The 24,277-nt window shown below is 42.3% G+C and overlaps 1 long non-coding RNA gene across 5 annotated transcripts in view; it reads right to left on the reverse strand.

Moving 5' to 3' along the window:
• The window catches only part of LOC107200994, a 107,669-nt gene that overhangs the window by 24,771 nt on the left and 58,621 nt on the right, over positions 1 to 24,277 (reverse strand). The window lies entirely within an intron of this gene.

Genomic DNA, 24,277 nt, shown 5'->3' on the forward strand with positions numbered 1-24,277 from the left:
CTTTTTTCCTGTGCCTTTTAACCATTCTTTCATCTATGCAAGAACCTTTCCTTTTATCCTCTTGCAGCTCAGTTTCTTTAAATGTCTTTGATGAGAAACCTTGTCAAGGGCCTTCTAGAAAGCCAAGTATTGCCTGGATCTCCCTTGTCTGTGTGGTTATTGACTCCTTCAAAGGATAGATTTATGATTCTCAACTCTATAAAAGCCACAGGGACTCTTCCTCAATATATCATATTTACCCACATGCCTGCTAATGTTACACCTTATTATAGTTTCTATCATCTTACCTAGTGTGGATGTTTGCTTTAATGGCCTGTAGTTTCCCGGGTTTTCCCTTACTCTTCCACTTTCCATTCCCCTGACACCACAATAGTTTTATGCTCAAGGTTCAGCTAATAACCAGTCACAAGATGTCAGACAGAGTCACAGAATCACAGAGTATCTCTGCTTGGAAGGGATCCATAAAGATCATCAAGTTCAACTCCCTGCTCTCTGTAGTACTTAGAGACAGCAGATATATCTGGCCCACTTATTTCAGGTACTGAAAGCTTGGGAAAATCTTTAAAACCTGAAAATTCTATTGAGACTAAGGAATAAAGTTATTCCTTGCATTCAACTCATTTTATTTCACCCACCTCAGTAAGACAAAGACCAAGCCATTTTATGGGAAAATCAAAACATCATGGGAAAGAAACATCCTCTTCTGAGGAGAAAAATTCTCATTGATTAATGCAAACCCATTTTTTTAATGTGCTGAGCTCAAGCAAGAGACTGCAAGCTGGAGCAGCAAGAGCATGGCAGGCTCCTCTTGCTGTCATGGGGTCAATGACATACAGAGAAGGTGCAGATGTTGGAGGGAGGGTAATAATTTCTTAAAATTACTACAGGACTCTTTTCCAGAAACCATCCTTCAGGTGGCCTCAGCACTGAAAAAAAATCAGTGTTTCCTAGTTTGCTGCTCAAAGAAAGATTTGGTGCCAGACCTAATAGTACATAAACTGCACAGTATGACCAGGGAAATGTTGTCATTGTATTGCCTGTACTGCTCTTCCTAGAAATGTAACAGCACCTGCAGGAGTGTAAAGTCTGGCAGGTTTGGGAAAAGCAGGAGAAAAAAACATCTATATGATGAACTCCATTCCCTGTGATTGTCCCTGGATTTGAAAGGGATGACAGTGCTCTATCTACACCATCAAGGCAGAAAAGACATTTCACTCCACTTCTGCTCTGAGGTGATTTGTATGTACTATTCACTGTGCTATTGCTGTTTACTTTTATTAAAATGCCACTGGATGGATACCCAGGGAAAGAAGCAGTTACAGTAACAGCTTTGCCTTCCAGCAGCATTTTGGCATCATTTATAAACCATCAAAGCTCAACATAAACTAGCTATTTTTACACTTGATTTTCAGTCTCTCCACACACTGCAGGAACAGAATAGTTACTACAACTCTACAAGCTGAGACCAGTAAAGCAAATAGATCAACAGAAAGTAAAATGGTTTTTTCATAACAATGGTTTTTGGGTTTCTTCACAATGAAATACCAGCCTGCAAATTTTCAGACAAGTTCTGATCTTCAGAAAAAAATGGAGTGCAGTTATTTCCAAATGTGATTCACAGAACAATTGAGAATTATGAAAACTATTTTGTAAATGGATCTGCTTACAAATAAAGATGAGAACTACAAATTCAATGCCAGCTCACTCTATTGAAAATTAGACTGGGAGTGTATGTCTACAAGGCTGTTTCCTAGTGTGTTTAATGCATTTTGCTGCTTTCTGTTAAGACAGATAGCATACTAAACAGATCTGAGGCGTTCTTCACTGCAGCTCTGGAGCATTCTTTTTAATGGAGGGTATAATCTCATTACAAGCTCTGGTAATCATCTAGATTACAATCTTAATTGCCAAAGTAGGTAAAATAGATAAAACATATTTCATCTGTCCCCTCCACCTCCTTTTTTTTTTCCTTCAAGGTTCAGCAAATGAAGACTGGAATTTTTTTTCTCTTTCATGAGCTTTTAAGCACCAGAAAGGTTTCTTTGTCTTTGTTATCCTCTACACAGATCCTCTGTGAGATTACATTCCAAATTTCAAATTTATGATTATAAAGCCAGGTTCCTGCGACAATCTTCCATCAGGCACTGAGAGCTCTCAGCATCTCACAGGAGGAGTTCAACACCTTGTAGGATTCACTTCTCATTACCCTGAGTCCTGGAGCACACCTCTTGGTGGTTCAAAAGGTACAGTCTCCTGTATAGAAATCTCATTAACTCCACCATCCCCCTAAGCCTGTAGTAACCTACACCACAGGCTGTCCACATTTGCAAATAGCTGTATAAACACCCCTAAATCAGCCTCAAATTACTCTGGGAAGGAACATGATGTCTTCTTGCTAAACTTAGTTTATATATGAGTAAATGAAGGCAATGAGATGAGAGATGAGAGAGCCTTAATGTGAAGGGGGAAGGAAAACCTGGTGTCCTGGCAGTTTGCTGCTGCCATAACCCTGCCCATGTCCTTGAGAGGTCATGCATTTACACAAGGTCTTTATCTCAGCACAGCTGAGCTTCCAACTGTGACCAGTTCTGAAGCTGTGCCACATCGGCACTGAAATAAAGTGTTCACTCAGAAAGAGGAGCTGCTGAGAAAATACAGGTTCACAAGCCTATCAAACAGCAGGGAGGGTCTCTCTCCAGCCAAGCACTGCAGTTCTGCACAGTTTCTTCAAGACAGTTCTTCCAAGCAGCTCAAATCCCAGAGCAAATGGTGCCACTGATGATCAGCACTAAAATCTGATTTCCAAAATCAGCTCCTGGGAGACATTTCGTATCTTGGTGATAGAGTTGCCCACTGCTGAGTTACTCCATCAGAAGTTTTCTAAATCCTGTCATCAAAGTGCTAAAAAATGTACTTCAAATAGCATTAGCCCAGACCATGATTTGCAGAGGATCTGGAAAGCAGTTGCCTTATACACATGGATGGAAATTGACCCTTGAAGCATTCTGGCTGAAGAGGTGCTCAGACAGAGAGATCTTGGGATTACATTTATTCCAGAGAAAAAAAGGACACTGGAGTCAGTGAGTCTTCAACTTCTTTAACTTCCCTTGAGAAAATGGCTTAGCTCTGTTTTCATGCATAAGGTCCAGCCATGGCCAGTGTTAAGAAACAGATCTGGGCAAAGATCCTCTTTGTTGGATCCCATTCCCTGGAAGAACTGAGCTTCCAGAGCATCCTGTCCAGGGAAAGGGAAGTGTAGGGTAACCCATCTCTCCATTACAAGAGGCATGAAAAATTTGTATTCCTTCTCCACATTTATGAAAAAACACAAGTGGCTCAGCTCCATTCTCAGACTAACCCAATGTGAGAAGAATACATTATGTCTGTAACCAGCTCACACAGAAATGTCTTTGGCCCTGATGCCCTACTCCAGAATCTCATACAAAATCTTAACTCTTCACATTTGTGTTCCTTCTGGATTTATGGGTGTATTTGCTGAAATGCTGATGTCAGCATAGTTAAGAGATCAGAGCAAACTTGATACACTTAAACACTGCGCACCAAAAATTACATGATATATGAGATCCATTTACAGCTTTTTCACTTGTTTCTTCTTGCTGCAGCTAAATCTGGGATTTGCACATGTAAATGACAAGTTATTCTGCTGGTAAGATGTACCTTTAGAATTATGTTTCAAAATTAAAAGGGAAAAAAACCAGTGAAATGCCTTTCAGCAGACAGGAACAGTATCTCCCTTTGTAATTAAAATTTAAACAAAAGTGCTTCTAAAATGTATTTATTAAAGGGAACACAATACTATTCATTGGTTCAAACATCAGCATAGAAAAGTATTTAAAGTCTTAATAATGAATTGTATCTCACAATTAAAGCTTGCATCACAACATCATCACATGTTTGACAATACTGCTCAAGTTCAAAAGCATATATTGTGGGTAAATTTGAAGGGGAACGACATATGTATGTTTTTTATAGACAATAATTCCATTACATTTCCAAACTACAGTGGCAAGAGTTACAGAGCCAGACATTTGGATGATTCTCACTTTTCTTTTAAGTTGCTACATTGGTAAGTCACTGTCTCTGTGGGACATGTATTGTTCATACCCTCTCATTTAGCAACAGGACAGGAAAGATTGTATATTTTACAAGTCTGGAGTTAAAGCAATTTTTTTTTTTTGCCAGACTACAGATAAACCAAATTTCAGAAAATTATTTCCATTTGTGATTTTTCTTTTTTATTCAGTGCTGGTTAGCCTGTCCTTCATGCAGCATATAAAGGACATAAGAAGGTGCAGGTTTTGCGGTGCTGCAGGCTCTACAAGCACATGGTGAGTGAGAGCTCTGTCACTCCAAAGGGCTTTCAGGGCTGAGGAGCCTATGCAGACCTGTTGTACCATCTGCCACTTTTCTTCTTGCAGATAACTATTCAGCATGCAACTTCTTATTCTTAGGGACTTGACATAGCTGAGATCTCCAAGGATTTCTGAAAACTTTCCATGTGGAGGTCAGTATCTTCTTGCTTTTGAGTCCTTCAACCACGACTGGAAATTGTGCCTTAAGTTGAACAATTCTTATCCACATCTGTGTAGTAAGTTGCTCCTAATGGTCCATTTCATCCTTGAATATGTATTACTAGAGTTCACTTTCAATTTAAGGCCAAACTGTGCCTGTAAGTGACAGTCCCACAAACAGGGGACTAAATTGTCTCACTCCAGCAAGAACTGCAGAAGTCCAGATGCAGATTTTCAGGAGACCACACTGGCTCTGGTGCCAGGAAACATGTACAAAATGTATTCCTCACATAGGAATCACATAGAAAGGTTGCAGACCTGCCTTGCTCCTGTATCTGTAGCTGACATGAGGTTCCCCGTCATACTGTGCCCACAGAGTGGTTTGGATTGCAAAATCCAGGCTGGATGGAAGCTGAACACAATGCACTGCCTCAACAGCCTGCTCTTGGAGCTGTGGATTCAAAGAATATGCAAAGCTGGAACAGCTCTGTGAGGTGACTCACCGAACTTCACAAGCTTTATAAAAGGACTGGGGCAGGAATAGATGCTTATGATGGAGACTGTGCCACCTATACATTAAAAAAAATGCATTTCTGCCCTTTTAAATAATTAAAAGTCACCAGTCACTTAGCTTATCTACATTATCACTAGGAAGGGATTAGGAGCAAGCTGGAATACTTTGGTTGTGTATAACATAAAAAACCTGCACATGCACCCCAGTGTGCATATATATATGTATGTGTGTGTGTATGCACCTGTGAATGAAAAGGGGATAAAAATTCAGCAAGAAATCTGCTTCATTTCTCATTCTGACATGATCTGAATTCAGATGCAATGCAAACAGGACTTACTGGGAAGCAGTCTCTAATAAAATGCTTGGATTAGTTTGTCAGTCAGAAGCTGCAAATCTCAGTCAGCACTAAAGATCAGTTCCTGCCAAAGGGTTTTTTTTCATACAGTAAATTCCAAAGAGATACAGCAGTCCTAAATAGATCTATTGCTTTCTAAGAATATAGTGCAGTGTGCCTGCTAGGCAACTTGCCTAGAAATTCTTTTCCAATGAAGTACTGGAAGAGACAATTTCATTTGCTCTGATCTCTGCTCCTTGAGTGGCCACAGCTCCAGTGCACTGCTTCAGTTTCCCATATGAAGGCATTGTGTATCTAGAAATAATTTAATCCGAAGGAGGCATAGAGTCCAAGGGCTGGACTTTGCCATCCATAATCCACCATAAACCATTGAAAGTGGTCTTGTTAAAGATCAAATTACTCCACTATTTGTGATTTAATTCAAACCCCACAGATATCAGTGGGAAACACTAGCAGTGAAACATTTTTCTGGGGGCTCATGTGCAATGAGGAGAGAAGAGGCTGTGGACCATCTTGTGCTCTTCTGCAGAGAAAGTCAGGAAGGAGAGCACAAACATCTAGATATGTTAGAGTTAATTCCCCAGGGTTTTTTTCCCAAACCACGAGGGCCAAGAGCACAAACAAAACTTTCTTAGCATGGCACCATATGGTAGCAGAGGTCAGCACTGCATGAGAGACACTCTCTGCAAGACCTCCTGTGCATTGGCCTGGGACCAGTCTCAGATCTGGACCCCAGTTTTACAGAACCCCAGATGGTTCTGTACATCAGGAAAGGCAGAGGTTGCTCATCACGCATGTGGGGAAGTTCAGTCCTATCATGCCTTGTCATGTCCCTCCACAGTTGCACCAAGCCCCAAGGACTCACAGTACTCATCAGTACCCTTTGCCCTTCTTTATAGCAGCAGGCTGCAAGACCCTTGTGATACCTGCAACCACCCAAATTCAATGCTTAAACCCAGAGACAACCATTATGACAACTATAGATTTTCAAAGCAAGACAGCCAACAGAAGTACCAGACACTGGATGCTCCTGGGGGAGAAGGCACTCTACAAAAGCAGTGATTGCTCATAGGTAAGGCTGTCTGACACACACTCAGTGCTTAGAAAGAAGTAAATCACAGGAAAGTGCTACTGTCGGTGCCTCAGTCCTACCCTGCTGCCAAGACAGCTTCCTACCAGAATTGCAGAGTCGCTTTAAAAGACTGAGAAACAAAAAATAGAACTGGGAGTCCAACTCAGGTTTTAGCAGCTTTCACACCATCCCTTTCACAAGTTTTCTCTTTTCTATTTTCTGCTAATAGGATACACCCAGGACAATAGTTCCTAGTCTGGTAAGTGGAAAATCTCAAGAAAGATGAAAGCACAGATTGAAAAACCAATTCCAACAGCCCAGAGTGTCTGAGAAAAGCTCCCTGGAATGCCTGCTTAGGAATTCCCCTTCCACTCCTGGGTGGCATGGTGCCAAGTAGTGCTGGAAGCTACAGCTTCTCATCAGCCACGAGAAGGGGCTTCAGATCCCACTCAAACAGATATTTTTGCCCACAGGCGGACAGGTAAAAAGTAGAGATGTGTTCTCAGTCTCTTAATTTATTCCAGGGAATTGCCCAGGTACTTTTGTTTTTTATCCTGAGCTATAGCCAGGACAGATATGACTCTTTGCCATGACCTTTTTCCTCCAAATAAAATTTGTACAGTGGTGATGACTAATGGGAGGAAAGAATTGCAATTCCACTGTGGTAGCTCATAAGAATAAGACATACCAGCTGACAAGTGTCAATAATTCCTACAGAACATCCTGGCTGGATACTACCCAGCTTACACTTTTCTGATTCCAGTGCTAGAACCATCTTCATTTTATGCATTATCCTGACTTGGTGGAATGTCCAGCCAAATCACAGTAATGTGATCCTGGGGGATTCTTTAATGCTGTTTAAAGTTCAAAACTCAGTGTCAGAAAGTAACGCCCTATATGTTAAACACACCACAAGCAAATGTAAAAATACTGCTCCCACTTCAAGGAGAGCTGAGACCCACAGACTTCTGAGGATAAGAACAACAGTCATCAATTGCAAGAATCAATAGAATCAAGAAGAATCAGTCTACAATAATAAGCAGAGATCCTTACCTGTTCCCCAGTGCAGACATTAGCACTGCTCAGCTGGCAGGAGGCTCATGGCAGTGGGACATCTCCAGGGGAACAGACTTGTAGTGAGGACTCTGATTAAAATGGCAGGCTAAGGTTTTGGGTTTTTGTGTTGCTAATCATCAGCTACCATTTCATGAGATGTTCTTTTTATATGCAGCCCACACCCATGCCAGCTCCTAGTGGTATATCATACCTGGTGAAGAACATCAGGACAAAAATCAGCTTGTTCTTCATTACTGTCTCCCTTTGTTGGTTCTTTGGTTTGGTTTGGCTTTTTTCAATAGTCAGAAAATTCTTCACAAGTTTGCAGGAATTCAAGATGCATGAGCCAGGCAGGATCAGATGGCTGCTCAGTTCATAAGGAGATGGTGAGAAAGCGGTGCTACAAAGAGGAGAATGGGCTTGTGGTCAAACTGCTGGCCTGAGAATACAGACATCTGGATCCAGCTCCTCATCATTGACTTCAGGCAAGTCCAGTGGGATAAATAACCCATAAAAAATCATACCCACACTTGATCCATGTCCTGGACTCTTCCTGAACCTCTCAGCTGGTTCACTCAGCTGACACACAGGGCCCATTCAGTCACTCTGCCTTTGAAATGGAGCTGGCACATGTCCGTGCATGAAGCACCTGTTTACACCCAGGTTAGTCATGACCTCCAGCTCCGTGTCTTTTCAATGTCTCCATACAGTCCAATTTCTCTTCCTTTCTCTACTTTGTAGTAGATAGAAAGCTGGGAAGATGGACGGTTTTTCAGCACTTATCTGTCCCTTTGGGGGCTAGTATTAGATCACCCAGTATCCCTAATATTGAATCCTATTCACTTGTGAGAGTCTGCCATCAGCAGCCCATCTGGTTAACTTTCCAAAATCAGGGTGGGAGTTTTTTTCATTATCCCAGCAGTTGAGTCTAGCCTGGAATCTCTCTAGCCATTTCAACTCTGTAACCTTTCACAGCAGCTTGTTCCATTGCCTAATTGTTTGAGTAGCTGAAACACATCTCTCACATATGTAGCCGGAATTTTCCCTTCTGCAGCTTAAATCAGTTTCTGTGCTTCTTTTCTCTCTGGCTAATGAGAATAACTGGTCCCTGTTCCCTTTATCACATCATTTCATGTATTTGTAGACAACTATTTTACCTTCCTTCAGTCTTTGTAGACTGAACATGCCTGTCTCAGCTGCTTCTCATAAGCCTGATTTTTAAATATTTTATAATTTTTGTTATTGTCCTTTGAGGTTTCTTCAATTTGTTAGTGTCTTTTCTTAAAGAGCAGCGTCCAAGATTGAATTCACTATGCTGGCTGAGACTTTCACCAGTGCCGAGTGGAGCAGAAAAGCAACCCTGCTTGTTTTATACATGACATGCTCCTTCTTAATACAGTCCAGAATATTTCACTGTAAAGCTCCAATGATCTAAATATGAGAACATATAGATGTGGAACAGTTAAGAGGAAAAAAAATGTCTACAAAACTTCAAAAGGTGTAAACACCAAAAAAAGGATTGTTTGGGTGTGCTTGAGAAGAAGGAGGAGACTAAGAATAATGGGATGAAATGAAATGGTGGGATAGATATCAGGAAAAATATCGTAACTGTTCAAACCATGGAAAACTCTCCCCCTGGAGAAGTGGTGCAGACTCTGTAAGTTGAGTCACTGAGCACATCTCAGACAAAGCAATGCAAACTGTACAGCAAGATGACTTAATATGTTATTGGGATAGGGGCTAGATGGGCTGATAAACTTGGCATTTCTAAATTTCTTCTTCTACAGCACTCTCAAAATGACAGAACTAACCTTTCCTTATGTTTATATTCACTTTCTGTCCCCAGTAACACCTTCATGTGTTCTCTATCTGACACATAAGTGTCAGCAAAGCTAATTTAGAAAGGCTTTTAGAATTTCTGGAAAAGTTTGAGGGAATTTAACATTTTTCCTCTCTCTGTATCCATGGGCCCTGTATACTTGCCAGGTTCCAGTCACAGTCAACTAAACACTAACAGATCTCACATGGTGCAAATGGAGAAAGCCAACACATCCAGCAGAGAATGCTATCCATGCCTAAACTGACAAAACTCTACCACCACCATTAGCACCATGACCTTCCAATGCAAGGAATCACAGTGGTGCAGAAACACCAGTGGCTGGTAGCCAGTGGCAATAATCAGGGCAAATCCCCAGTCTAGACAAAGCTTTAGTTATCATGAGCAAAACTCTCCAATCTCTGGTTCTAGTTTTCCTTTCAGTAACACAATTTTAATATTGATGGAACTCCACAAACTTCAACACAGTTGCTCCTGACTCACATTCCCCACAGACAAGAAGAATTTCCCTTTGCTGAGAAGGGCAAATCTAAGTGATATGTCTTCAATTATTTGATGATCAGAGAACAATATATAATCAAATGAATTCTAAATATGACCTGTACTGTTTTGTGTCTGGAGATCACAAATACAAGGTCCAGTAACTTGGGGAAAACCAGTTGGAAGGTTGTATGTCCACCACTGGATGTTCAGCATCTCTTTTTTCCTGGAATCAGAGATGCTTAGCTCTCATCTTGTTAGCTAGATTAGACAGTTTCAGGCTCAGATATTTTACCAAACTCAGAATAAAGACTAGAATAAATGTAAATTTCAGGTGAAGAAATGCAAGTTGAAAGGGAGAAAATTATTGATGTATACTATACCTTAGAGGACAACAGCTATGTACAGCTGTTCTTCATGGCCAAACAGCCAGATCATTTCTAGTAGAAGTCAAGAACACATATTCACTTTTTTAAAAAAATAATTTTATATTAATTTGGAATATTGCTGTATCCAAATGATAGATGCCATAGTAGAGTTCAGAACAGGTCTTTTACCACAGTATGGTCCAATTTTGAAAGTCAGAACATTTATAGAAGAATGGCTCCTGCTATAGAGAGTCTACAGTCTATAACTGGCAGACTTGTAAAAGAAAAACAAAGAATTGTGTTATACATTAAGATGAGCAGCATTATCGTAACATGGGAAATGTTTTTCCACCACCAAATGCTTCATAGCTGCCAGAATAAAGGAGAGTATCAGAGGTATAAACAAAGCATGACCTTGAAGAGCTCTGAAAAGCCAGCCTGAGGTTAAATGACAAATTATCACATAAAAAAGAGGAGTCTGGTGTGCTCAGTTGTGTTAGCTGGTAAGTGCTGGAACCACTGACTTAAAATGCCAAATGGCTATTACATTACTGAGATTATAGTAATTTAGGTGGGGCTGTTGCATAACAGGCTAAGATGCCTAAATTCAGCAAAACTCTCTTGTCTGGCAGGAAATTGTTCTCTTGTAATAACTGACCAGCTCAGTAGCAGGAGTCCTGAATGCATTTGCTGATCTAGTGCCAGCACATCAGTGCCAAAGCTCTCTAGGAAGGAGATGCCTGTCCTTGCCCTCTTCTCTGCCATCGTTACTGGCAGGGTGCAGAGACATGCCAATGAGAGGAAAGCCAAGGAAGAGAGAAATGTAGGTTATGGTGAGGACCAAAGCAGTATTGTCCCAGAATTTGCTGAGCCACCACAGCACCAAACCCCCCAAGTGAAACAGAGGACCCCTTGGCTCATGGCTGAGTGTCCTGAAACTTCTTTACAAGTGGGTCTTCACTAGTATTTGCATAGACTTGGAGCATTGAGACTTTTCCAGCATTGTAAAGAGACAGCCAAAATAGAAGTCAATCTAATAAAAAAGTTTTAAGGGTTGCTTTATTTTTCTGTGTTTGTGTCCTATATGATTGTGTCAGTCTGCCGGTATCTTTCTGGGAGTCAAATCTATCTTAAACATTCTGGGACATACTAAACAGCCAGGATAAAAGTGCAGCATTTTATTCCTTAGTTTAAGTACTCATAATGACACTTCTCAAAATATGAAGCATCTCATTTGTCTTTACTCTTTGTACTTACTCTACACGTAGTGTTTTTGTTTTCCTTTTCATGATGACATCCTCCAATGGAGTGAAGCATTCCTCAGAAACCTGAACAGCCCAAGTCTAGCAATAAAGTAGTAACACATGCCTTGTTTATTCAGAGGCTTGCACAGATGCAGAGAAACACAATGAAAGAGCTAACTTCAGGCTTTGGTCTTTGCTACTCAGTGTTCATAGTTTATCATAGAGCTTAAAACTGTTTTGAACTTGACCAGCTCTGACTTTTCAATTAAACACAAACAACTCAGCATTGTCTCCATTTGCAGAAATTTGAACTTGATGACCCCAGGTGTTGTTTATTTTTAGTCTAAAATACTGCTCTCACTATGAGTTTGGCAAAGTTTTGGAGATGCTGTCTGAACTGTGGAGAAGTCCCACATCTCATGATGATCTTTTACACCACCAGCAATGCAAAACACAGAGTACATGTAGCAAAATGTGTAAGACTCTTTGCTTCTTTTAACACTAAAAACCTTTCATATCTATGCATTAATCTTGTAACCTGTGCTGTAGGTACTCATGGTCTAAAAAAAGACAGGGTCTTGAGTTACAGTCCTTTTCATCACTCAAGGAGAGGACAAATGGGTATTCCCTGACCCCCTCAAAACAAGGAAAACACACAGCATTTAAAGTTTCAAACAGTCATTATTCAAAGTGTGAAGAAAATTATCATTTCCAGTTTTTTTTTGCTTCTAGCAAACACTTCACCTGTGCATTCACTGCCAGCATTCTGCCATCACCATCCTTGAGGTTCCTCTGTTAAGATGACCCCTGGCTCAAGGAGAAACTTTGCTTTCATCAAAGCATTGTGAAAATCCTTGTTTTTTCCTTGATGTGGAAGTCACAGATTTTGTCAGCTTGAAGGATCTGCATTAGTCCTTTATTCCATTTGAAACCATAACAAGCAAAACTGTTTAACACACACTGACAAGTTCTTATTATGTCTGCCTAAAAGATTTCAATTGAAATTCAATAACAAAAGTCTTTGTGCGCTTGAATTCTATTGCCAGTAATACTAGCTGATTGAATGAAAGCAAATGGGATACATCAAGCATACCGCTAAACAGAAAATACAGCAGCACAAACTAATGGATTTAGAGTTCTGTTTTATCAAAAATTTTTAAAAATTAAGAAAAACAATCAGATTTGCTGCAATCAAACCAAACTAAATATTTTGTAGTAAAACTACAAAATGCTTCGAAGTTTGTCAGAGTTTCTGCCCTGAAAATTCCCAGGAATTTTAGAAGATTTCAAAGTGGTTTAGTTCAGATTTTGTTCAACCTTATTACCTGCTCATTAATAAATATGGATCAATAGTCTTGCGTAAGGTGGTGGGGGTGGCAGTGGCTGTCGCTGCTGGAGATGCCTCCTGCCCTCTTGAATTGTCAGCCCCTGGTGGGGCTTGGGGCTGCTCTTGAACCTCTGTTTGATGCTTTCACCTGTGTCCTGGAGAAAGGCAAGCCAGTAGATGGTCCAGAGGAATTTCTGATGTGCGTCTGTTCCTGTCACCAGGGTGGCATTTTACTGGCTTAGAAGGATTTTCTGCCAGGGGTATTTTGCCTGCTGAAGTCAGGGTCTTCTGCATTTACTTTCAGGTCTTTCACATCTACAGCTGTTGCTGGAAATTTGATTCTCAGCAGGTCATACATTTAGGAAATGGCTATTCCTACAATGTCTGACCATAGTATTTAAGGTTTCCAAAGATGATGTCCATTATGCATTCTTAAGACCTTAGCTTGCTTGTCAAGAAAAGAACATTGAGAGGAAAATAATTGTGTGTTGGTATACACAAAACATGTTCCTAACACTGTATTTTTAATACCCTTAAGCCAAGCAAAATTAGTCTCAACTTAAGACTTGGACCTGCTGTCCTTAAAGCTGGCAGAGCATATACCCCCTACTCAATAGAGAGCTTTCCTGAAGGCCAGACAGAAATCAGTCACAAATCAAGGGATGCAGGTAATGAATAAACAGCTCATTATCCTTTAACACTTGTTTATTCAGTGGCCTAATGTCATATGCAACTAGGAAAGCATCAGAAATTAAGGCAATTCTACTCCTCCTTAAGATATCCAGAAGGAAAATCATACTAATAGAATGACTATCCTAATGCCTCTACGGTATATGCCAGTAAATTTCCTGGGGTAAATCTTTATTCAGAAAGACATAATAACTCGTCAACAAATTCTTTAAGCCTGAGAAAATGATTCTACTCTGTCAGACATGGGGATTTAATGTGTGGAAAGATAGCCTGGCTGGCTGTACACCCTGGATGTGGGGCTTGCCCCAGTAGTAAGTGTCACCAACCTCACCTTCTTCCAACAGCCAGCATTGATTTGGTCTTTCTTACTCACCCTTCCCTTCATCTCCTTTTTATTTCAGAACCTCATATGACATTCATGATTCCCCATGTACATTCAGACTGCTGTGACTTGTCTTCCCTTTCCCATTCCTACTCCATCAGGCAAATTTATTAGCAATTAGGCAGTGCATCTTGGGATGTAAACCACCAGCCTTAAACACAAGTCTGACAGTAGTAAAAGGGCAAGTTTGGGCTCCTTCAATCCCTACAATATTTTCACCATCAGTGAAGCACCAAAACTGCTACCAGGACTCTCTCCCAAAAAGGGGGCTCAGTGCAGGATAACCCCACAGATGTGAAGGTTGGTGGGTCACCAGACCCACTAGGAGGGCTCCAACTGCTCCTTAGGGAGCTGTGATCACCCTCCAGTTTGAGATCCTAACAGAACTAATAATGGCTTTAACTAAGGCACAGATGTATCCTCACCGTGACATGCCAGTGAGGGTGCCATGCTGGCATCTCTCACCACGCTGCTGGGGCAAGAGGCCCTTGGTGGGATTCTGGAATTGTGGCAAAGAGCAAGGAGACTGCCTTCTCCTGGTCTAATGAAGTGCTTCTATTTCTTCATTCCCTTCCAGGGAAGTGGAGGAGATGGGTGAAGAAACCTGTCTTGTTCAAACAGAGAAGGGACAGCAGGTACAACTGAGCCCCTACCTCAAATGGCAGAGAGGGCCCCTCATCCATTCCTGGAAAACCTCTGTTTCCTACCTACCTTGTGATGTCTCACAGACAATTCACAGAGCCCTGTCACTCAGTGCATCTCAGAGCCCCTGTCCTGTGCTGCAGTAACTTCCATCAGGAAACTTCACTTTGCTGCCCACCAGCTACAGCCTCAATTCCTCTCCCTATATGGGCCATGCCCAGTGTCTGAACAGACATGTGGGTTTATCCCATGGAAAACCTTCAGTGACCTTCCTCCCACACTGCAGTGACCCCGTGGCTCTTCTGGCAAGAGGCAGCTACAGAACTGCTGTGGCTTCTGTGTCACTACAGGGATGGGCTGCAGGGATAAATGTCTTTGTATTGTCACAGTGTGCAGCACTGCACAGTCAGTTCCTCCTCCAGAAAGCTGAGATTTCTACGAGATAGAGTCTGCAAATCAGTCTCTTCTACTGACCTGACCTGTAACTGTTGCAAATGTGGGAAATCACCTTCCTATTTCAAATCCACTTTGAGACCCTCTTTTAGTATATTGGCCACTTAAAGGGCAAAAGTTGAGGCACAAAGGACAAAGGAGAAAGCAAAATTCATTATTGTACTAGACAGCCAAAAGCCGCAGTGCTCTGCCAATCGCACAAGGTTCTTGCTATGGTCTCTGGAGCTGCATCACCACTTCCCCCTCAGGTTGTTCATGCCTCCTTTGGCCGGTGCTACACTCATGCATGAGCTCAGCAAGCCATCACTCACACAGTGCACTCTCATAAAACACACAGCACCCCATGGCAGCCCCCTCTGCTGCATACTCAGCCAGGGCTCTTCACAGCTGGGCTCCAAACTGCTCCCTTTTTAGCTTCACCTTGTGGTAGGGAATGTAATCCAGTGGAAATTCTGCTTGGGGTCTCTGCATTCTCCATTAGTCAAGTCTTTTTCATTTTCAGATATTTGAAGAGCTCCAGAGGCAATTATACAGGTCTCTCACACTATTTCCAATGCCTTCTGCATCAGAGGAATTTGCCTTTAAAATACGCTTAGTAACTGCCAGCTTTCCTGCATTCCTTTATCCCTGAGATTATTTTCCTCAGAGATCCTTACTTACCAGTTCTCCAAGTCTGCTGAAGTCTACATTTTTGGGAGTCATTACCCATATTCAGCTGGTCTAGCTTTTTCCCTTGGAATAATGAACTTTATCATTTCATGCTTGCTTTCATCCAGGTTACCATCCAATCCTTAGATTGTCAGGCTGTTCTTTGCTAGTCAGAGATAGGTTTAAGGTAGCTGCTCCCTTGCCCATTTCCTCCCTCTTTCTGAAACAGCATCATCTTCTCCACATCCAGAAACGTAACAAATCATCCATATTTAGCTGTGTTACTCTTGGCTGGAGGCATCACAACAGTATCACATCTTACTACTGAAAGAGTTGTCTTCCTGTTGCTTGGAAAAAAAATAGCCACTTCCTTCCAGTCCTTCCAGTCCCAATGAGTTGATCAGTAATAAAAATCCCCATTAATTGTCTCTGGTTTTCTTCCTTTACCAGAATTGTTCAACTGATCTCTCTCCTGTTCTTTCCCAAACACCAGGGCTTGGTACTCAGCACCTCCCTTGTCCTTAGTTGTACCTCCTGGACAAATCTCTCATACCATTCCTCAGCTCCCATGGTGTGCCCTGTAAGACTGCCATTAAAGTTATAGTTATACAATATATTGTATTTCTTTGATTGTTCTCTTTTAGGAATGAAATGGATAATGCTTAATTGATTAAATTATATAAAAAATCTGGTAAAACAGAATTACAGAATAGCCTGCATTGGAAGGCACCCACAAAGATCATTTAGTCCAGCTCCTGAAAAGATGAAGGAAGGGCTTGCTCTTGCATAAAGGGATAAATGGAAGATACATACTAAAAAAAAAAAAAAAAAAAAAAAACTCACACAAAAAAAAACCACCAAAAAAACCTCACAACATCCTTAGTTCTGGCATGCAGGTTGTTGAAAAGCTGGAAAAGCTGCTGCATTGCAACAGGTAAACAAAGACACTACATAATTTCTTGGATGGACACCCCCCTCCACCCCTCCCCACCAAGTTTCTCCTGGTTTAACACCAACTGATTTAACAGCAACATGACTGTGGAATCCCCTTGTATATTAGAGAGAAGGAGCATGCTAAAGGGCTGCAGCTCCTCATTGACCATATGAGGAAAACCTCATTTTTTCATAACACATTTTTTCCCATGAAAGGGAAGAATGAAAGTTAACAGATGCTTTCTTCATGAAAACTCTTATTTCCTTAGTGTTTCTTTTCAGAAGTCAAGCGTGCAATTCCTTCTGGCCAGACAGACCTTTCACGTGCAGTATAAATCCTCCTGCATCTCTTGGAAGAGGATTTGGAAGCCTTCCTGGCAGGGAAAATATCTACAGCAGTTCCCACTGGATTAAAATAATTTCTATTCTCCACTTCAGTAGGTTAAGGTGATCTGAACAGTCTGTACCTTCTATAGGTTTTCTAGATGCCACTGCTTCCATGGCCTTTTGGAGATGCTCACTTTTCCTGTGAGCATTTTTGGCCCTGTGTCTTTAGACATATTTGATCTTCCTCTCCTGTGTTCCACCCTAGAAATGGTTGCATTGAGTGGGGTGCTGGCTGTAGTTATGTGTGAAGTACTTGATCTCTTAGGATAAAAGGTGCAATTTGAATGCAAAACACTCTGAAAGCTTCCCACTTCTAATGGTTTTGCTTTCCCACGCTGGAAATATCTCGGATGTTCATTTCAATTTTTATTTTGTTTCCACTTTTGTGGTCCTTACTAAACTGAGGAACACTTATGATCTGGGTGAGGGGAAGAGTCTCAATCCAGACTCCCATGTGCCAGATAACTTCTGGTCTGAGTAATGGTACCAACCAAGTTCCAAATTGTGAATAAACCTGGCCTTAGAGGGCCATCCAAAGATCACTATCCAAACTTTGTAGTGTGCAGGGCTAGAAGAAATGCCTGCACGTTGAGTAGTCCAACCCCCTAACCTCACAAAAAATTAACCCTCTCTCTAGCTATTGTTTCCATCTGTTTTCTACCCATCAGTATTCCTTAACTGGGCTTGTAGATCACTAGCAGATGATAACCAAAATAGCCAAGACCATATTAACAGCACTCTGCCATTTGCACACACTGCTTGAGTTTGCTGCAGACAATTGGTACTCTGGGATGACTTAGCAAAAACCCAGACAAACCACTCAGAGTGAAGCAAGAACCATACCATCCTGGAATTTAGGAATGGTATTCTCCAATTTAGTGTTTCCACTGAAATCACTCCAAACCACACACCTCTTGTTCACTCCCCCCACCTATGTGGCAGGCTTGAGAGGAGACTTGGAGACACAATAGGTAAAGATCATGGGTTGAGACAAGAACAATTCACTGGAAACAGCAATGAGATAAGAAAATAAACAGTAAGATCAACAATACTGTTGTGTACAAGAAATTAGTTATTCACTCATGGCTTGTCACCCCCAGCAACACCCAACCACTCACTTATCAGGCTACCCCAAACACAAAGGGACCCATTCTCCCATTCCTGGAAAATGATGTGATGTGGCACAGAATAATCCAGGTTCCCTGGCTACTCCCTGCTCCTGGCTACTGCAAAAATTGCCCCTGTCCTGACTGGAACCTGGACAGGCTGGCATTGCCAGCCTCACGGAGACATGGCAGCAGACACCACTGTCATTTGGAAGGGAGCCTTGCAGATGCCCAGCAATTGAAACAGCCTTCATGAAACAGCTCTGCTTCTGCAGGGGCACTGAGAGGATCTCCCTGTGCAGCCCCAAACCAGGTTGGTCTGCCAGCAGAGACACATATGCCAGCTTCTCACCAACCCATGCCATGCCCAGCACCCCCTGTCCCTGTGCCTGCACAGGGCTCACCCAGCTCCCTGTACTCAGGAGCATTCTCAGCAGCCAGGTTTTGAATTCTGTCTCAGATTGCTTGGTGTGTAATGATCTTTAATCACAACCAGCCAAAGCCACTCTCAGATTATTTCATTTGCCTGCCTGTAGCTCCACAGTAAAATACATATGTTATCATCGTCGTTTTCTCATTTTATTCCATTGCAAGAGTCTCAGATGGGGCTGGGTTCTCTGGGCTTTGATGTGTGTTTTTTTAAACTGCATGAGAACTATATTTAGTTTCAGTTCACTTGCAGTGTCAGGCTTCCCTGTTGTGGCCCTCTGCCTTTACCTTGGCAGTGTTACAAGATCCAATTATGGCTTAAAAATCTGGCTGTGGAGAAGGAAAACTGCTGGCTTTTTCTTCATTACTAAACAAGGACCTTCTGTTGTCCACAACACGTGCCTGACGTGAAACCATTTAGGGGGCCCTTGAAGAGGCAGTTCTGCTGCTGTCCTGCCTTCATGATGTCTTGAAGTCCTCGAAGTCTTAAAGACTTTCCTGCTATAAAAGCCCACAAAGCCTTTGGTGTAAAAACAGAGCTCAGTCCCCCTTTGCTGATCTCTCCTTTCACTTCCAGTCTGACCTGTCAGACAGAAATCCTACTTTACTTAAAAAAAAAAAAAAAAAAAAATGGAAGTGGGAACACTCATTTGAAGCCAAATGACCTATTACAGACACATCCACTTACCCTATGGGCTGAACTGTAGTATTCTGCCTTAAAGCCAACACAGTGAACCAACATTTCTAGGGAATATGAAAGGAGGAGGGTTTATTCCCCTGGTTTTCCAGTACCATTTACAGTAGCTTTTATGTTACCCTGGTTAACAGTCAGCTTCTGGCTAACACATATTAGATTCATCCACAAAACAAAACATTTTCTTTTCTGACATTGGATGTGAAGAATATGTTTGTTTTAAAGTGACTGTCTCATTAATATGTTTCACTGAATTATACACCCTATAAAGAAATATTGTCCCATTATTAATATATACTACAGCAATATCCAAGAAAAACTTCAGGAGGAAATAATACAGTGAAAAGCCAGCTCTGTCTGCACTTTACATCTTCCTTTTTTTTTTTTCTTGAGCAATACTTTATGTTTCCTTGAACATAAAGAAGATATTGTTTGCCCGTGATTTTGAGAATTTTATTTTCCAGGTCAAAAGACAAACAAGAGAATCTGTGCTACTTCTCTGGTTGAAATCCACTATCAATGTCTTGCAATAAAAACTTGTTGTTCAGTTGACACATAATTGCCATGGAAGAAGCTCCCAAGTAACACTGACCTCTAATGATATTACAATGTCACACACTAAGAGCCCTCTTTAGGACCAAGAACAAGTCAAGATCCTGATGTCATCTTCCTCAAGGTTCCCAAGTCAATTCCACCAAGTAGGCAGAGTAGCATTCCCTGGTCACTTCACCATCAGAGGACAAGGGGCCGTTGGAGACAGCAGGATACACCCCCAGCTCACCCAGGCCTGGCTTACATGCAGAAATTGTCAGCCCTTAATGCTTAAATTCGTTGATGAGTGCTTTATGCTGATTTAGCTTAATTTGGGAACAAACTCAATTAAGCTGAATCAATGCTAGCTACTAAAGGGGTTGTACTGACTAAACTAAATTAATTTAGAAACCTATTTAGTTAAATTGTAACAATTTGTGTATGCAGACAGACCTTCATTTAGCACACACTCTCATTGGGTTCATTTGAAAGAGTAAACCCCTTGCAGAAGACACCTCTTTGTACACTTGCATAAGGCACTGCGTCTCAAAGGCCAATGTGTGTACACATACGGGCTTATATGTGCACACATACCATTTCTTACAGACTCCTCTCGCAGTCAAATTTTCCCACATTTTGCCTAATAGCCAGCAAAGGTGACTCAGCCCAAATCCTTGACATTTAAAAAAATATATATGTGGTTAAGTTTACATTTATACTTGTGAACACTGGGCGATTTTATTTTGAGTCACACTTCACAAGTAAAGCATCAGCAGCCTGGAGAAGGGGAGACTGAGGGAATATCTCAGCTGTCTACAGCCTCCCCATGGAAGAAAGGGGAGGGACAGACACTGATATCTTCTCTATGGTGACCAGTGACGGGATCCCAGGGAATGGCATGAAGATGTTTCAGGGGAAGTTTGGGTTGGATATGAGGAAAAGCATTGGACAACACTCTCAGGCACATAGTGTGACTCTTGGGGCTATCTTGAGCAGGGCCAGAAGTTGAACTCGATTATCATTATGGTTCCCTTCAAATACAGGATATGATTCTATACTTCTATGATATTCAGAAGACCTGTTTTCCCTTCTTTTCACATGTTTTTTCCTCCAGCACAGCTGAAGGCACATGCACATCATAACAGGCCTGTGGAAGCTGTGATCCCCAAGCTGTTCTGCTCTGTGATGGAGGATGTCCCAGTGGGCACAGGGCAGGACAGGCACCTGAGCCCTCTCAGCACCTCAGCACAGGACAAGAAACAGCCAAGGGCAAATGTGCTTTGATTAGACCTCACTGTACTGGCTTGCACTGCCACTTTATGCACCTTATCTATTTGAGATGGGGTCACCTCTTCACCTCTGGTTACAGGTGAAGGTAAGGAAGAACAGTGTGCCTCCCCCCTCAGATGGGGCTGCTGGGGAAGAGGAGGAGCAGCATTCTGTCAGCCCTAGCAGTACTTCAAGGGCAAATCTGGGGGCTGACAAGATCTGCAAGTGCATTTCTATTGTGAAACCACAGGAAGTCCTCCTCTCTTTCTGCATTGGCCATTCACACAAAAGCAGCAGATCTCAAGTCCTCTTTAAATGGATAATTTTTTTTTCCTCCCTGCCATGCCTATGCCAAATACACAGGGCATTGCAGAACCCATCTACTTGTACTATGAAGTCACAGCAGTTTCCTAAGACAGAAAATTGTTCTGCTGGTCAATGCATCATCCCTTCATCTTCCTCAAAAGATCTCTGTAAAAGAAGTTCTAACCAAATAGGTTTAAATATAAGTTCGTTTTGTTTCCTATTTTATGGCGCTGGGAAACTAAAATATAACACTGGAAACATGGTCCAGGCTCTCTTTGTATTCTGCTGAAGCAGGAGTATGGGCAAGCATCTCTCCATTGCTCATGCTGCCCCCCATTTTGCACCTGCACACTTTGATACTGGGTGCTGATAAAATTGCAGTTTGCAGAAGCAATATCCCTGTCCCTTTTTATGTGATTTCAGCTTCCCAAGGATTAAAGTGGTTTCTCTGAAGGAACCTCAGTACATATCGCAACACCAAAGCTCAGCAAGGACAGAAACTTCCTTTGTTGTGCAAAGTTATGACAGGAAATAACACTGGGTTGGACTGATAAGCCTTTCACATTCACCTGCTGCATATCAAATGTTTGGGAAAGGTGTGTAGCAGGACATTCGAAGTCAGCTATTCACTGCCAAGGCTTTATAGCAGCTTTGTAGATGGCAGGCTTCTGGATGCAAATAAATTTATATCTCTTCCACAAAGCAAGTTTGAAAAGTGTATTGATAATGCCTCTGTAACGTGACTGCCTGACTGGCATTAGTATTACAACTGCTTCCATTGCTGCCAAAAACAAGCCTATGATGAAACAAACACCACTTTATTTTTAATACCATGGCAGTTCTCTGTTGAAATATTTTTTTGGATTGCCAGACACCAGCACTTGTGATCAGATCCTGTTGGATCACAGAGGTTTCTAAGTTGCCCGTCAGTGTTTACATAGTGTGAGCGTCTGTTGTATTTCATATGGGATTAAGTATAATCAAAATTCATGTTACCCTTTGCAAGCTAGCATCAGAGGAAGGCATGTATATTTCAGCTAATTAATTAACAGGATGAATGTGTTAACGTGAGCCTCTTGAGACTCGGCTTAATAACCCACTAAGGGTCGTATTTGCAAGTGGCAAAGCTTCTGTGGCTATATAGTGAGCCATAAATTATGGGTGAGGCCATTTTCTTTTCCAATCCTGACTATCTAGATTCAGGGGGTTGTTGTGACTCTGCTTTCACAGAAGGGCGAGGTTTGTTTTCTTTTTCCCTTGTTTTTCCCTGTGTAACCCTTTCTGTGAAACTCATTAAAACCCTCTGAATGGGCATTGATGGCAGTGTGAGGAAACACAAGGTTCTCTGTTCCACCCACCCACACGAGGCATGGAAGCTGTTTTGCCTTCATTATCTAATGTTTCCCTGGTGTTTCTGAGGTGGGGGCTTAAGTTAATTTGTAAGCATCACACCAGCCAAGCCCATGGCACTGCAAAGAAACAGCAAAATGATGCGCTGTGCAGAGCCATTCCCTTTGCAGAGACCTGCTGCCAGCTAATGACCAACCCTGTTGTGGGTCACCTTCCCACCTCCCTGCAGTGAGTCTGTGAGCTCATTAACCTACAGAGCTTACAGTCTGGCCTGTAGCTTGATGAAGGTCTCTCCCCACATCTCCTACAAGATAAGGTGTGGAAGTGGGACCAGGCTGAGCTGAAGGAACCCCCTTCAGCATTCCTGGACACACTTTCTGGATGGGTGCATTGAACCTAAAGCCAAAAATTAGGTTCAGCTAAAAAATTCAGGGAGGCTGAGAACCGCTGCATCACCTCTCCCTGTTCTATAGAACATTTTACAGCTCTTCAAGATTTTGTAAAGCCCCTGCTAGCCAAAATTTTTTGTCTCTAGAGAGAAGCTGGTGAAAGCCAAGCATGAGATCACAGCAGACTCCACTCTGCTTTCCTTCACACAGCCCACAGCATGAACACATGGAAAAAAGCCAAGTCCTTCTGCAAAAAACAAGGAGCCTGCACATCCTTCCTAACACATTTTAATTACAAAAGTGGCGCAAAATAAATCCTGAAAGGCAACATGCAGCTGACAGAGATGGGGAGCTGGCTTTCCTTGGCGATGCTAGGCTAGCAGTTGGACTAATGACCTTGGAGCCTTTTCCAGACATGACTTTTTTATCCTGCCCCCATGTTCTTGGGGGTGTCTGTCTCAGGTGAGGAGCACAGGCTGCCCACAGAGCTGTGGGCCCCCGGAGAGCTCCCTCACATACAAGGGCAGGGGGTGATGGGAGGCCAGAGCACCTGAGAGAAGGGTGTCAGGACCTTTGTAGGGAATCTGGCTCATCAGCTGTCAACAAGGAAGATAAAAGCTGGGAAATAGAAGAAAATCTTGGATGGGGACTGCCATGCTGGCCTCCTCTCCCCAAAGAGTATGCTAGACACAGAGCTGAGGCATGAGCTCGAGCCACATCCCTCTCTGGACTGATGGGTTTGAGGTTACAGCTGCACTGGCAGCTTGTCCTGCAGGGGGTTGGAAGGGCCAGGCGAGCTCCCCACTGGGCTGGCTCATGGGCAGTGATCTGGGGCAGGGATCAGTGAAACTCTGCTGAAGGAATCTCACAGCTTCACACCAGCTGGGCTGTGAAACAGGACTGCCTTATCACCACCTCCCTCTGCGGAAATCCTCCAGGCTCGCACACACCCTGGCTGTGTGGGAGATGGGGTATTTGGGATGCCGAGTTTCTCAGGCTCCTCACTCCTCCAGTCCAGGTCTTTCCATCAGAAAGTCCTCATTATTTGGGGAAGTTGCAAATCCATGGTGTAACCTCTTCAATGACAACACAGGGGGAGGGAACAGCCTCTAATAAAACAGGAAGCTCCAACATATAATCTGAGGTGTTCATTTCAATTAGGGATGAACTTCATTACTCCTCAAGTTTTATAGCTACTGTAGTTCTCAGGTCCTATGAAGGGTGAGACTACACAGGAGATGTCTGAGAAGTCTGATGGAAAGAGTGTGTCAAATTGCACAATG

The sequence above is a fragment of the Parus major genome, chromosome 2, assembly GCF_001522545.3.
Source record: "Parus major isolate Abel chromosome 2, Parus_major1.1, whole genome shotgun sequence".
Taxonomy (NCBI): Eukaryota; Metazoa; Chordata; class Aves; order Passeriformes; family Paridae; genus Parus; species Parus major.